Genomic DNA, 15,364 nt, shown 5'->3' with positions numbered 1-15,364 from the left:
GGATGTATAACGGTATGTTTAACACTGTTTGCGATTCCCAGTGGGGTTGCAAATGACCTACCTCATCAATATTCATGAGGTAGGTCGCAATTTGTGACCCCATTGGGAACGGCCGCACTCACTGGGATGGTGGCCTGCTGGGGACTGCAGACTTCCATGTCTGTGACTGCTTTTTAAATAAAGCAGTTTTTTTTAAATGCAGCCAGTTTTCGTTAAAGGAAAATGGCATGCATTTCAAACAAAAAAAATGAAGTTTTCTTTTAATTGTTTCAGAGTAGGCGGTGGTCTGTAGGACCACTACCAGCTCTGAATAAATATTTCCGCTTCCACTCACAAAGGGGACCCCTGGGAGCCCCTTCCCGTTTGCAAATGGCTTACCACCAACTTCAAGTTGGTGGTAACTGCAATTGTTTTGCAACCGCATTCACCATTGCAAAACAATCTTACATCCCCTTGCGACTCACTATGAGGAAAGGACGACTTTTGCATGCCTCTTTCTAATAGCGATTTGTAAACCTATTCTGAGAGTTGGTAACAGGCTGTTTGCGACAGAGAAAAGGCTTTCATACATCTGACCCAATATGCCTATAGGCACCAAGACCCTCTCCTGATAGCTGGAGTATTCTACATACAAGTAGGCCATGGTGCAGTGACCTATGAACAAAAGATATTTGTCACCTGTGTTGGTTGATTAGTTTTTTTAAGACCTTTGCCGGGTATGATGGGGGGAGGTGTAAGGAAATGCCTTTCTTGGCATGGTTACCCCCTGACGTTTTGCCTTTTGTTGATGCCAGTTATGATTGAAAGTGTGCTGGGATCCTGCTAACCAGGTAAACCTGCTAACCTTGTAAATGGTACCCCTGGTACCAAGGGCCCTGTGGCCAGTGAAGGTCTCTAAGGACTGCAGCATATATTATGCCACCCTGGGGACCCCTCACTCAGCACATGCACACTGCCTCACAGCTTGTGTGTGCTGGTGCGGAGAAAATGACTTAGTCGACATGGCACTCCCCTCAGGGTTCCTCTCACTGCCTGTGGCATAGGTAAGTCACCCCTCTAGCAGGCCTTACAGCCCTAAGGCAGGGTGCACTATACCACAGGTGAGGGCATAGTTGCATGAGCACTATGCCCCTACAGTGTCTAAGCAAAACCTTAGACATTGTAAGTGCAGGGTAGCCATAAAGAGTATATAGTCTGGGAGTCTGTCAATTACGAACTCCACAGTTCCATAATGGCTACACTGAAAGCTGGGAAGTTTGGTATCAAACTTTTCAGCACAATAAATGCACACTGATGCCAGTGTGGGATTTATTTTAAAATACACCCAGAGGGCATCTTAGAGATGCCCCCTGAATGCCAGTCCGGCTCCTAGAGCTAGGCTGAACAGTTTCTTCCAGCCTGCCACAACCAGACGAGTTTCTGGCCACATGGAGTGAGTGCCTTTGTCACTCTGTGGCCAGGAACAAAGCCTGTACTGTGTGGAGGTGCTTCTCACCTCCCCCTGCAGGAATTGTAACACCTGGTGGTGAGCCTCAAAGGCTCATGCCTTTTGTTACAGCACCCCAGGGCATCCCAGCTAGTGGAGATGCCCGCCCCTCCGGCCACAGCCCCCACTTTTGGCGGCAAGGCCGGAGAAGATAATGAGAAAAACAAGGAGTCGTCACCTACCAGTCAGGAAAGCCCCTAAGGTGCCCTGAGCTGAGGTGACCCCTGCCTTTAGAAATCCTCCATCTTGAGTTTGGAGGATTCCCCCAATAGGAATAGGGATGTGCCCCCCTCCCCTATGGGAGGAGGCACAAAGAGGGTGTAGCCACCCTCAAGGACAGTAGCCATTGGCTACTGCCCCCCTGACCTAAACACGCCCCTAAATTTAGTATTTAGGGGTGACCCTGAACCGAGGAAATCAGATTCTTGCAACCTGAAGAAAGAAGAAGGACTGCTGACCTGAAAGCCCTGCAGAGACGACGGAGACACCAACTGACTTTGCCCCAGCCCCACCGGCCTGTCTCCAGACTCAAAGAACCTGCACAGCGATGCATCCGACGGGGACCAGTGACCTCTGAGGACTCAGAGGACTGCCCTGAACCTAAAGGACCAAGAAACTCCTGAGAACAGCAGCACTGTTCAGAACCTGCAACAACTTTGCAACAAAGAAGCAACTTTTAAAAGAGACTCTCCCTTCCCGCCGGAAGCGTTTTTGATGACTTTCAGCAAGTTGCTGGTGTGCTCGGGCCGATGCTCAGAGAGGGCAGAAACCCACTCCTCTTCTACAACAATTTCCCAGGTGCCACAGGTGGTTCCAGTGGTGGTAGGTCTGAGATATTGCAAGGGTGTGACAAGGGTGTTATCTGTCCAGCACATAGATGCTGTTTGTTAACTGTGCTGTTGCTGGTTGAGCAGAAAATATGGTTCAATTGGTGTCTGAGTGTGTTTAAAAACCTGCTGAGTAAGGCCAAAGTTTCAAAGGGTTTCTAGAAGGGCCGTAGAGTTTGGCTAGGTGCAGTCTTCTAGGTAAAAGGTAAGATTTCAGAGGAGGATGAAGGTGCTGGTGTTGACGATGAGCAGTCTGACGAACCCCATGATGTCACTGGTGAAATTGGTGAGGGGTCCTGCTGGCCTGTATATCAGGGTGCTGCCCAGGGAGAAGTTGGCTATGATGTGTATCTTGAATGTAAGGTGTTTTGTGTAGCTGGTGGGGGTGTCTGTGTAAGTGGTGAAGCTGACAGTATCTTGGATTGTTATTCCACCTCTGGGCTTGCGTTGATGGTCTTGCCAAAAGATCTTGTATCTGGCAGTGATAGCTGTAGTGCTGTCTAGTGCCAAGGTTGGGGCTATTCATGTTTTTGTGAGAAAGAGCAGATCCAGAGTGTGGTCATGCAGTGGGTTTGTTGATGAGTGAGCGGGTGTTGAAGAGCATGCATGCAAGTGTGGAGTGTTGTTTGGTTTATGTGAGCATGACATGGTGGCTGATTTGTCTTGAGTGTGAGCAGGTAGGGTAATGGGTGCTGTTGGTGCAGGAGTGATGGGCGTGGGCGAGTGCATAAGAACTTGCAGGAGGTGCATGTGCACGCCCCTTCCTTAATATGTGGAGTGGTGTGGCAGCAGTGTGGCAACCAGCAACCAGGGTTAGGAATATAGAGGAGCATGGTAGCCAGGGTTAAGAGCATGGAGGAGCGCAGCATGGTATACTTGGGTAAGGGGAGAACCTGGGTTCCTGATGCTGGGCGCAGTCCAGGTGTCAATGTGTGCAGATGGCCTTGCCTCTGGCACACCCGATTTGCACATCTGTGTTGTAGCTGCCATTAAGTAGAGGCGGAGGGTACAGTGGGAGGGAAACCAGTCATGTCACTTCCTGTGCAGCTGGATGATGGAAAATCCAGTGGTCACTTCCTGTGCAGATGAATGATGGGAAATCCAGTGATGTTACTTCCTGCCAGATGGGCATTGAGAAATTAAGTCCTCTTGCTTATCTTCCTCTTTTAAATTTCTAATTACTTCAGTTAAACGACAGTACATTCAGAGGTCGATTATTAAGTATAATTAACAGGGTATTTAGACACTAAGGCCCTCATTATGAACATGGCGGGATTTCCCGCCGTGCTCATGCTGATGGTCTAAACACAGACCGCCAGCCCGTTGAGGACTCCGCCGGCCCAATAAAGAACACTCCACAGGACCGGCGGGCGGAAACAGTGTTTCCGCCAGCTGGCCCTGTGGAATGCTGGGCCCGGACATTCCCGACGGCTCCACATGGAGCCGTCAATGCCGCAGTGTGGCGGGTGCAGCAGCACCCGTCCCGCATATCACTGCCCGTAGTGCATGGGCAGTGCAGGGGCCCACAGGGGGCCCCGGAGCACCCCTTCTGCCAGCCTTTCCCTGGCAGGGTAAACCACCAGGGAAAGGCTGGAGGAACACGGGTTCTTTATCCGGAGGGCAGCGCTGCCCTGTCGGATAGAGAACTCCGCCATCGTCAGGCTGCCTGGTGGCGGTAGCCTGGTTGGGGGGGGGAGGGCCGCCTGTGGCGGTCTCCCTGTGTTCGTAATATGGACCGCCATGTTCATAATGACCCCCTAACTACTGATGAAAATCCATAGTTAACTGAAGTGTAGTTAGAGACATTTGTTCCTGAATGTTAAGGGAATATGTAATGACAGGTTTTGCAGCAGGCCATTACTACCTGTGATTATGGCCTTTAAAAGCCAAGGTGGTGTCCATCTATGAATATGTAAGTGACTTCTGGTATTCTGCTGTCAGACGTTAGAGGCCATTTTTGAGCAACATGTTCTGGGATTGAGACAGTTAATCCCATCAGGATGTATTCCTCTGAGCTAAACCTTCTAGACATATTTTACTTGCCAACCAGTCATACCTACTTTTTTATCTGCAGGACTACTCATGCTCCCTCTTTGTTGATACTTAATGACATGAAATTAACATTTCGAAACATAAACAAAACGTTCATTAGTTTGTAGCAAAATCCTTAAAACTTCCTGATAAACCACCCTTAACGGTAAATTTGTGCTTCACAAGAAAAATACGTCCTCCATTGTTTTTTGGCTTAATGCAAAAGTGAAAACACAATAATTGTGAAATTATATGTTGTATAAAGACTCTAAATCAACTGTTTATGTTATTATTGTGTTGAATTTCTCCCCACCTGTTTCATTGCTACGCTTATGCCTGTCAAAGGCACTTGGAAGGGTTTACTGTAGAACCAGAAGCATTGCTGGGTAGATGATACCATGGCTTTATCACTGGAAGGGGCACGGAAACTGTTCTTGTTCTTACTTTGGATAAGGTAACTTATGACAAAGTAGAAACATATTTATAACAATAAAAAAAAGAGCAAGGGAATACTATCCCCAGGTTATCAGATTGGAGATTTGGCATTGTTTAGCACCAATGATCAATTAAGAAATGTATTTTATTGACCATTTCAATATTGGTAAAGTGATAGATCACGTGCATTTGAAGCCTGAGCTCCCTAGACCACTGGAAGCTAGACTGTGCAAGCCATATGTTTTTAAACAGGGTATTGTGCTGACAATACCTTGTGCAGAAAAGTATTATTTTCGCAGGAAAGTTATTACATTTGTAGCAGCTGATATAGTTTACAAAAACATATTTTGCAAACATAGAGCACGGCAAGGGTTGGTCCTTGGTGAAAGGTTGTGTGCAGGGGCAGGCAAGAGACAAGGCGCTGCACACAACCCCTGCCATGCACGACTGAAGTTTAGCCTCTTAAAGTTGCTTTGGTACACTACTTGATGAAAGTGAGCCCATAAGTCAACCCAAGCTATGCACATCCTTTTGCCTCTGGCCGTGCACAACAAGAGTTAGCTGCTTGAAGTGGCTTGGGCACAGTGACAAAATGATATCTTAGGGTAGAATACTCAAATATAATGAGATATAGACAAAATATGCAAGATTTGTTAACTTTAAACCAGGTCCCCAAAACTCAAAAAGTCCAGAGAGAGCACAGTGAGGCAGAATGTGGCTTTAACCTGGTTTTGTGGAGGATCCCAGACCCAAAAAATGCAATTATAAAGAAAAGGTGACTCTTAAAAAGACCCTTTTCATGATGTTTTCTCTGCTGGCTTGAACATAAGACAGTCTACATTCCTTGAGGTTGTTTAGGAAGATCTTATCGCCTTCTGCTGTTAAATGGACTCTAGCTTTTCAGAAAATTCCAAGAATGTCAAAATAGATTTGTTGTAGATCAATCTCCTGCGACGGTCCAGCATATAAGAAGAAATAAGTTTGTTGATGTGTTTATGAGATTTGTCAAAATTGATCAGTCCATTTCCACTTTTATTTATGCAAACATATTTGAATATACAACATGTGTGTGGGGGAAGGGGTGCATCAATTTTGCAATGGTTTATCACAATTGCAGCGATTGTGCCTAAATTACTGCCTCCCCAGTGCATGCTCATTATTTGAAGTTGCTCACATGTTGAAATGCTTTTTACCAGGTAAAATGTGGTGCCATTTTATTCCACTGGTACCAATCCATGTGATGTCCACCTGAGGCAATCCCATTACCGTATCGACTCTGTTAAGCTCTTGGCCACTCTCAAGACCACTGAACACAAGAATGACCAATGACCTAAATGCAAAGCATGCTGTTGAAACCCTTCTCAGCGTCAGAAAATTAGATACAAAATGAGAGTTTATCACCATGACAAAGCAGTGATAAAACTTGATTGGATAGCGTAATGTAGGGTTTGATTGGTCATTTTCTGTCACAGTTACAGTCATGTGTAATCAATAGGTTGTGACTTCTCAACAGCTTTACTATTTTGCTGTGAGAACTTGACCACTCACCTGAAAAGTAGGTCATCTGCAGGGGCAATGACTGTTCCCCCACCTACCCAGGACACCTCTCAGCACTACCGGAGTAGCACAGGAGTCCTGGCAGGTAAGGGTGGGGGATTGGACCAAAGAGAGAGAGAGGCAGGCACTGCCACTGCTGCCAGGTCCAGCCTGGCTCTCGGTGCTTTGGAGTACAGGTGGTGGTCATCTACATTGTTGTTGAGAGGGTCTGATTCTGTCACACAACACGTATACTTGTACTCTCTCCTCACACTGTAGGGGCAGCAGGAGTGCACAACTTATGCCTGAGCAGTTCTCTTTAACTTTGTGTCACAAGATAGAAGTCATTCTGGGTGCTGTTTTACACACTGGGAACCATAACAATATAACACATATAACAGGACATGCATTTTTCTAGAAACAAAAATACGTAAACACTGTTTGTAAAATAGGGCCTTGGGTAGGCTTTGTGAGGTTACTCCCAAGTTCAAACACTGATAAGAATATTGCTCAACACATAAAGCGGTTTAAAACATGAATGGTTTCTTTCAATAACAAGTGGCACGCAAGTACAATTTCACCAACAAACTCCAAAGCATGCCGCTTTGTTTAAATGCTTCAATACAAATAATCATACTCTGAGATAAAGAGTTAAGTCACTCTTATGGACAAACAGTGTGTGCCATGTTTAGTAAATGACAAGTCTCTGAGCACACTGTGAAAAATGCAATTTAATCAGCTTGGTGTTTCATTTGTGTATGGTAGTGAGCAAGATGTTTGGGGCCGTGCAACTGAATTTCCTGCAATCGAACATGGTGATTGTGTACTGAGGATACCTTATAGGGGTTTCTGGGTCCAATATAGGAAGCATTCAAGGATGTTGACCGAATACACAGTAAAAAGTAGAGACTCCTGTGACTGCATGGGTGTATTATTTTACACAAATTCTACCAGGGGTAGAGCTTTCTTCCATTTACTGGACCAGGATGACACGAAGCATATCAAAACTTGCTCTAGGAATTTGTTGGTTTGTCCATACATTTGGGGGTGATAGGCAGAGGACAAACATCTATTCGCAAGGCTGAGCAAAACCTTCACCAAAAAACGTGAGACAAACTGGGTCCACGGTCAGACATTATTACTGAAGGCAAACCATGTAGTTTCATTACATGCAGGATAAACAAATCAGCTAGAGTAGAGGCACTGGGGACTCATTTTAAAGGAGTAAAGTGGGCCATTTTTGTTAAATAATCTACCACGACCTAGATGACGGAGTACCCATTGGAGATAGGAAGGTCAGTGATGAAGTCCATGGTATGCCATGGACCAGGTGGGATGGGCAGGGGTTAAATCATTCCCACAGGTGGGGTGTGAGAGGTCTTTGCTTTGACACAGATGGTGCAATTTTGGATGTATTTTGTGACATCTTGTGTCAGTGAGGGGCACCAAAACCACCTTTTGCAGATTACTAATGTATTTTTCTCGCCCAGATTTCCAGCAAGGGCTGAATCGTGCCCCAGTGCAAAATCGTTCCTATAGGTCTGGAGTGGGAATATACAACCTGTCTGAGTGATAAAGAAAACCTCCTTGTGGGGCAACACTCTGAGAGTAGTCAGTTGTCTTTTGAGCAATTTGTAATTTATCAAGAACGTTGTGAGGTGAGCATATGACCACAATTTTCTCAGCTGGTATGGTAGGATGGACCTGTTTGGAGTCTGTGTCATCCTGGGAAAAACCCAATCTAGACAGAGTATCTGCTTTCTGCTGCGTGTTCCCTGGTCTGTATGTAATGACAAAGTTGAATTCGTTGAAGAACAGCAACCAACAAAGCTGTCTTGGAGTTAAGGCTATGGTGGCTTCAAAGAATTGTAGATTGCGATGGTCTGAGTAGATGGTTATGGTATGTCTTGCCCCTAAAAGATGGTGGCACCATTCTTGGAAGGCGAGTTTTATGGCCAACAGCTCTCGTTCTGCTACTGTGCAATTCTGTTCTGCTGAGAGTAGCTTTTTAGAGAAATACGCCACTGGGTGAAAACAGCCTGTTTCTGGGTCCCGTTGAGAGAGGACCCCTCCCACTGCCAGCTAGGAAGCATCTGCCTTCACAAAGAAGGATTGTGAAGGATCAGGGTGGAGGAGGATAGGGGCTTTAGTAAAAGCTTCCTTGAAATATTGGAAGGTGTCTTCTGCTTTCTGGTTCCAATGGAAAGACATGCTTTTCCGTAGTAAACGTGAGATTGGGGACACCACAGTGGAAAACTGGGAGATAAACAGTCTAAAGAAGTTAGCAAAGCCCAGGAATCGCTGGGCTTCTTTGACAGATTTTGGGCTTTCCCACGTTAGGATGGCTTGCACTTTAGATTTATCTATGGAAATACCCTCTGGAGCAATGATATAGCCAAGGAAATCAATTTTTCGAGCATGAAAGACACACTTCTCCAGTTTAGCGAACAACTGTTGTTCTCTTAACTGCTGCAGCACGGCTTTGACATGTCTGATATGTTCCTCAGTAGAGGTGGAATAAATGAGAATATCGTGTATGTACACTATCGCATAAATGTTGAGGAACTCCTGCAGTACTTCACTGATAAAGAATTGAAATGCCGCCGGGTCGTTGCAGAGATCAAATAGCATTACTGTATATTTGTAAATCCCAAACTTGGTCCAGAAGGCAGTCTTCCAATCATCACCTTTGCACACACGGATGAAGTGATAGGCCCCTTGCAAGTCCAGTTTACTGTAAATGGTGGAGTTGCGCACTTGATCCAGTAACACAGGTATCAGTGAAAGAGGAGATCGATTGCTTATGGTCGCCTTGTTTACCGCACGTTAGTCTATGCAGGTGCGCTGCTCGACATTCCGTTTTGGCATGAAAAAGAAAGGCAAGGATACTGGGGACGTGGAATGGCGTATGAACCGCTTAGCTAGCAGGTCATCAAGGTAGTCCCTAAGATACTGGGTCTCTGGCTCGGATAAGACATAAACCCCACAACATGGCAACATCATCCTCAGGAGTAAGTCTATTTGGAAGTTGTATGACCTGTGAGGTGGTAAATGAGTCGCTTTCTGCTCCCAAAACATGTCATGAAAGTCTTGATATGGTGCTGGTAGTATCTGTGGGGCTGTTTCCACCGGTGTCTGTGAGGAGGCACAGTGGAAAGGGGTTACCAGGTGGGGAGAATCCTGATAACAGGAAGGCCAGCAGTGTTTAGAGTCCAGGGTTACTTTTCTGGTGACCCAATCTATCTTGGGGTTGTGTAGTTGTAACCATGGAATGCCTAGTATAGCCCCAAATACAGGCCTGTCAATTAAGTCAAACTGGATCTGCTCGGTGTGGCCATTTGCGCAGACCACGGTTAGCAGACATGTCTGATAGACGATGAGTCCAGAGGACAATTCAGAGCCATCCACAGCTCAGACAGGTTCCGGTTTTAGCCAGACTGAGATCGAGGAAACCCGTGGCCCCTGAATCTAGTAAGATTGGAAGAACCTTATGGGCTTGTGGGGAAAGTATCAAGGTCAGAATAACTGTCATGTGTTGGGGTGCGAGAGTACTGGTGTTAGCTAACTGGTAGGAGACCACTGGAGATAAACAGCTCAACAAAGCGGCCTCAGGTTTCATCGAGCTTGGCACTCACTGACCTCATTTCTAACCACCGCTCCCACTGCTTTCTTGGAAATACTGGGTTTACTTGTGCAGCCTTTGGCAAAGTGCCCCCACCTTGCCACTGTAGAGGCACAGATTCAGTTTTTGCCTACGCTCCTTTACTTCTTTCAATAAAGGTCCCTGAACTCCACCTATCTGCATAGGCTCGGAAGTGTCATGACTGAAGCTTGAGGAATCCTTCCCATCAGCCTTCAGTAGTACTAGAAGTTGTGTGTCACCTCAGGACTTCTCCCCATTACGTTCTCCCAACCAATTGTCTAAGCGAACCACCAAGTCAGTGTACTCTGAACAGTCAGTGGGTGGGTCAACTATCTGTGCCAAAACATCCTTCAAATCATCCCAAACGCCACGATAGAGCAAGGACGTCCTTTTCCCCTCTAGCCACTCGGTTTCTGCCACTAAACACCACTAAACAGTTAAATGAGGTAATATAGGTTAATAAATCCTTGTTTCCTTGATGTAAATTTAGCAACTCATTGTCGCTAGCCTGCACAAATAGGCATTTGCCGAAGAGTTTGCACATAGCCTCTTTAAACTGGTCGAATTTGTACAGTATGGGATCATTACGTTCGACCAGAGGGACAGACCATGAGGCTGCATTCCCCCAAAGAAAGGAAATCACAAAGGCCACTTTGGCAGTGTCATTGCGAAAAGCGGTATGGCGACACAAAAACTGCAGCTGACACTGATTCAAAGAGGCATGAAACATAGCACCATCACCATAGAATTGCTCTGGCAGGGCAAAAGGAACAGTGGTGATGGGCGGGAAAGGCCACGAAGGAACGAAGGGGGGAGCATTTAAAAAAATAAATACATTAAAAAAAAAAAAAAACACTTACCTTCGAGGGGAGACGTGTTTCTCTCCCCTCCGTCCTCTTCCCGGCTGCACTGACTCCCAACCAATCACAACGCTGCTGACCACTCACCTAAAAAGCAGGTAATCTGCAGAGGTGATGAGAGTTCCCCTGTCCTCCTAGGACATCTCTCTGTACTACTGGCGTAGCACAGGAGTCCCGGCGGGTGTCCTCAAAGGGTGAGGGGATTGGACCAAAGAGAGAAAGAGAGACCACCACTGCTGCCAGGTCCAGCCAGTCTCTCGGTGCTTTGGAGTGCAGGTGGTGATCTTCTATGTTGTTGTTGAGAGGGTCTGAGTCTGTTACTCAACACGTACACTTCTACTCCCTCCTCACATAGTAGGGGCAGAAGGAGTGCACGACTTATACCTGGGCTGTTTTCCTTATCTTTTTATCGCAAGATATAAGTCACTCTGGGTGCTGTTTTACACACTAGGAACCATACCTTAATATAACACACATAACAGGAAATGCATTTTTCCCAGAAACAAAATACATAAACAATGTTCGTAAAGTAGATCCTTGGGTGGGCTTTGTGAGGTTACTTCCAAGTTCAAACACTGATAAGAATATTGCTCAACACATAAAGCAGTTTAAAACATGAATGGGTTCTCTCAATTACACGTGGCACTCAAGTACACTTTCAGCAACAAACCCCACAGCATGCTGCTTTGTTTAAATGTTTCAATACAAATAAACATAATCTGAGATAAAGAGTTAAGTCACTCTTATGGACAATGTGTGCCTAGCTTAATAAATGTCAAGCATCTGAGCACACTGTGAAAAATGCAATTTAAATAAACATATTCGGTGATAAGGAGCTAGGAGCCAGCTGTAGCAAAGGGTTTTTTCCATTCTGTGTCAATGGGAAAATGTGTTCGTACATATGGCCCTAAGTAACTCTAACATGAGTTGTTTACATGCCAAGTCTCGATGCGTTTTTATCTGACAGCTGCAGGCTGAAATCAGAGTTGACTCTGGTTACTTGCCCACAGGAGGATAGCTTGGAGGGAGTTGTCTGGCCAGCTCCAGACAGCAGCTCAACAGGAATCAGAACAAAGCCAATCACTGCCTGACCTCCCAGACGCTACTTATAGCCAGCCTGGAATGTTGTAAATAGCAGCACATGACCAAACAGCAAGAGGAGGTTGCCTAGCAACCGGAGGGAGCAGCTATCTTGGAACGTGTAGAGCATGGCTGTTTACCAACAGGCTCCATGTCAGTAGTAAAAACAAGCTTTGGTAAAACAAACTGTGTCAAATAAACAAGCCTTGGTAAAGAAACGAGCCATGGTAAAACCAAGTGTCAACTCAACTCTGGTAGTCTCACACAAGTCCAGACTTGATGTGGTTGAGCCAACATCCCCCGGGGAGCTTGTAAATACAACACAGGAGGCAGGCTCGGGCAGGGGCAAGGGAGTCCAACATTTGCGGAGTCCAACATTTGCTAAGTCCAGTTGTTTTCTTTGTTAACTACAGCAACTTAAACAATCCTGATCTAGGATGTTCATGTGAGAGTAGCTTTACCTAAAAGGCTGAGTTCAGCTCACAGAGAGGAGGGGGAGAAGTCTTATGTGGTTCATTTGCTTACTAAGATTTTTAAGAGAATAATTCAAAGACTTTCCCAGTCTGAGCTGAGCTGTGGGTCTATTGTTGCTCTAGAAGCCCAAACATAAGTCCTGCCAGCAAAAACTGAATGGTGTCCAAGATAGATTGCTGCAAGCACTACAACACATTTATTTCAGTTCACAATCAGAATAACATATATACACACACACACTTACTTTCTCCCTCACTTTCACCATTTCATTCACTCACTCACATTCACTCACCCTTTCATTGACTGCCTCACTTACCTTTGCTGACTAACTTCTACTCATGAGCCTACTCTCATGCACTCCCTCTCACATCCACCTTCACTTCTATGCACGTTTGCTTTCACATTGACCGTTTCAGTCCCCTTCACTCAATCACCTTTTCACTCACTGACTCTTCTAGTTTTACTCCCCTTTATGTATCCCTCACTCGGTTTCTCATTAACCCACTCATGCACTATATTACTCATGTCTACCTTATACTCTCTTATACTTTCACTGTCTCACATTCATGCACACCCCCTAACTCTCTCCCTCATTTTTTTCAGACTATTTTTTTTCTCCCTCTACTCGCTTCCTTTCAGTCTTTCACTCGCTCTGATAAACTGTCTCCCCCACACACTCCATCACTTTCACTAACTTCCTCTTTACCTTTAACACTTACTTATCCCCTCATTTTCACTCAGTGAACCCTTCACTCACTGGCTAACTTTTTAAAGCTGTTTTTTCTATTAGTTTTAAATAGAAAGTTTTAGTAACTTTACTTGTAAGTGCTGTGATAGGGAAAGTCATTCTCTTACATATATATATATGTGAATTGTACATGTTACGTCAGTATTACCAGTGTACAATGTAATACTTACTGGCTAACTTATCATTACTCACTCACATTTTCAATAAACCTTTACTCACCAGATCTAAGTCACACTGACTTTTTCTGTCCCCTTTCTCATGCACTTGCTATCTCAAACATGCTCCCTCATGCTTTCACTTATTCCTTGACCCACTCTCTAACTTTTACACTCAGATGAATCACTCTCACTCTTCCATTTCACACAGTTGCTCACTGTTTCACTCGCCAGCTTGTCTGCATTTTTACTTTCTTTCATTTGCTTGCAACACAGACAGATTTTGATCTTTTTTTATATATCATTCAAGTGTGTTCCGCAAATATTTGTTTGATTAAATACCATAGTTTTTGTTGCAATTTTTATTTTGGGGGAAAAAGAAAACCAGTCCTCATTTTGCAACATTGGTAGGTCTCACAAAAAGTGCAGGATGGGAACAAAGAACTGGGGTGACTTCAAATTCTTTTTTGCAAATCTTCTGGTGTTCTTTCATTTGGATCAGCGCAGCAATCCAGTTGTGCTCACCACAGCACATGCCACACACCAAACCATGCAATCCCACAGTTTGATACACCAGAATTAACAGATTCCTGCTTCTCCATAGAATTTCTTTATTCAATCCTTACCCAGTAGGTATTACATACAAGCATGTGTGCAGAATACTTCATGAACACTTTGGCATACCTACTCTTTTTTTTTTTCTTTCCAGAAATGAACTGCAGTTCATGCAGCGCCTTAAGAGGTTTGTGCATCGCTTGCTCAGCGTCTTCTCACAGAAATGTAAGTTACATAGTTGGATGTCAATCTTTTCACCCTGTTGGAATGATAAAATATGTCCAGACAATTGATTCTGGCAGCAACCTAGAATCCTCAGACTGAACACTTTCCAGTTCTTCAATTCCTTCTTGCTTTCTTTTCTCTTATCCTTCTTGTCCAGAAGCTATTGGGAAGTAAAATAAGTTTTGTTTCCCCCCCAAAAAAAAACTGCAGAAAAAAAAGTGTACATCCTCCTTTGCTGCAGAGCTCTCATTTTTAATTTTTTCAATTGAGATATAATGAAAGTCTAATATCAAAATTACGCTACAGAGATGGCACCATATCAGATAAAAAAAAAACAAATAAATAGCCGTCATTAACGGACTATCAAACGTACATAGGAACAACTGATAAAAAAAACAGATTTAATTGCCAATAGAAAAGATTCTCATTTCTTAAAAACGGAATCCCTTAAAACTATGCCATTGTTTCACATTATCATATCACAACCAGGTAAAGTATCCCATAAGCCCCCCTTATCCGGTTCCCACATTTTCCTTAGCTTATTGCGGCTTGGACGATTTTTTTTTATTTTTGCAAGCTCCAAGCCACAAAGAAATATTAACTCCCGCCACCAGGATAGGGGATAACGGGCTTCCTTTTGCAGCAAGGAACGAGGAATCGTTAGTCTTGCAGAAGTTACAGCAAAAAAAAAAAAAAGACACCAGCAACCTCTTCAGGGACATCAGGGTTGACAATAATCCTGCAGAGTTAATTTACCAGCACAAAAACTTTATGCCAAAGGTGTATGACGGTGCCACAGGTGGCAAAAATATATACTGTAGCAACCTCAGGTGAATCACACCTATAACAGGTCAATGTTTCCCTCAGGCCCCACGTATACAGTGGTGTATGATACGTATTGTTTAATACTTTAAAACAGTGTACCTTCAGCAGAGAAACATTAAGAGTGCTCTGAGCCAACATACTGGTGTATCGTATCTTGGACACAGAGACATTGCACGGTAATCTAGGAGACCACTTTGCAGCAAGTACCTCAGATTTATTACCCACATTCCCCTAATGCCCCATGATCGAATAAAAGGCCATGCTTCTTAATCTTACTAAAACTCAAGAAATTAATTGCGATTCACACTAATGTCACTATCAGGAAATCACTGTATGAATTCTCTTAATTGTAGATAGCAAAACGCCCTGAAATTGGGGAGTTTGTAATCCCTACTGAAATCCTGTAGGGATATGAGGGTTCTGTTCTTGAAAAGTTAGCCTAGATTTCTGAATTTTATCTACACCCCAACATCTAAGAGGGTGG

The sequence above is a fragment of the Pleurodeles waltl genome, chromosome 11 (genome assembly GCF_031143425.1).
Source record: "Pleurodeles waltl isolate 20211129_DDA chromosome 11, aPleWal1.hap1.20221129, whole genome shotgun sequence".
Classification (NCBI taxonomy): domain Eukaryota; kingdom Metazoa; phylum Chordata; class Amphibia; order Caudata; family Salamandridae; genus Pleurodeles; species Pleurodeles waltl.
This window is presented reverse-complemented; position numbering follows the sequence as displayed.